Source organism: Arachis duranensis, chromosome 8, assembly GCF_000817695.3.
Source record: "Arachis duranensis cultivar V14167 chromosome 8, aradu.V14167.gnm2.J7QH, whole genome shotgun sequence".
NCBI classification, from domain to species: Eukaryota; Viridiplantae; Streptophyta; class Magnoliopsida; order Fabales; family Fabaceae; genus Arachis; species Arachis duranensis.
In genome coordinates this window covers 46203807-46204899 of record NC_029779.3, presented here as the reverse complement: position 1 = coordinate 46204899, position 1093 = coordinate 46203807, and the positions used below count along the sequence as shown (strand labels likewise).

Genomic DNA, 1093 nt, shown 5'->3' with positions numbered 1-1093 from the left:
TGTTCGTGATGTATGAAATTTTTTAGATTTTTCTATTGTTGAACATGTTAATGTTTCTTATTTTTTATTCTGGATTATTAGCGTTATTGATCATAGAGAGAAAGTAGTGACTGCTGAAATTTGGTGAATTTGACAAAATAAATGTAATGATTTCTTTAACTCAAATGAACTTTAGTCTAGAAAAAAAATCTCTAGAGCCTTGGTGAATGAGTTGAAAAGGGTGAAGAAAGAAAGAAAGAATCTTTTGAAATTATGTAGTCTATAATTTTTTGTGGCAGTCATTCCAAAATATTTTTAAGGTCAACTGTGATGCTAGTATTCTCTCGGATTCTTTTGTAACAGGCTTTGGATGTATTATCTATGATCATTATAACACTTGGGTATTAGATAGTTCAAGGAGTCTGTCCTTTGATTCAGTTTTCAGAAATGAGTTATTGGTAGTCTGGAATGGTCTTATGATTGTGTGGATAGTTATTTGTGATTTTATGATTTGTGAAAATGATTCTATGAAAATGTATTTTTTGCTGGATAATATTATCAACTATGTTATAGGTGATAATATAAATATCATAAAAAAAGATTATAAAATTGTTAAATAAAAACTAGAAGGTGTCATTCATTTAAATTAGATAATGTTATTGCTGATTATCTAACTAAGATAAGAGTTAAGAGTATTTATTTTCAATCAATATGAATTTAACCAAGTGATAATCTCAAATAAATTTTGTTAAAAGATTTTGTTATGTAATTTTTTGGAGTTGTGTTGCTGCTTGTTTTAGTTTTTGTTATAGACACACAAAAAAATTAAATTAAAAGAGACTCGACATATATACAAGAATGTATTAGATATAATTTTAAGGGGAAAACTAAAAAAATACCTTAAGTAATAAATTCTAGTTAACCTAACTAATATTTCTCAACCAAATAGTGTCTGTAAATTTCATATTTATTAGTCATTTTTCCATTTTATAATAAGTAGATTTTTTTTATGTTATTTTTTCTAACAACAATAAATATACATTAGAGTCCGTTATTAGTATAAATTATAAAATACACGTTAAAATATAAAAAATATATTAAAAATAAATTCAAT

General features: G+C 24.3%; 1 protein-coding gene across 2 annotated transcripts in view; it reads right to left on the bottom strand.

Annotated features, from left to right (window-relative positions):
• Positions 1-1093, bottom strand: part of LOC107463187 (flavin-containing monooxygenase FMO GS-OX5-like) — a 6756-nt gene that overhangs the window by 1640 nt on the left and 4023 nt on the right. The window lies entirely within an intron of this gene.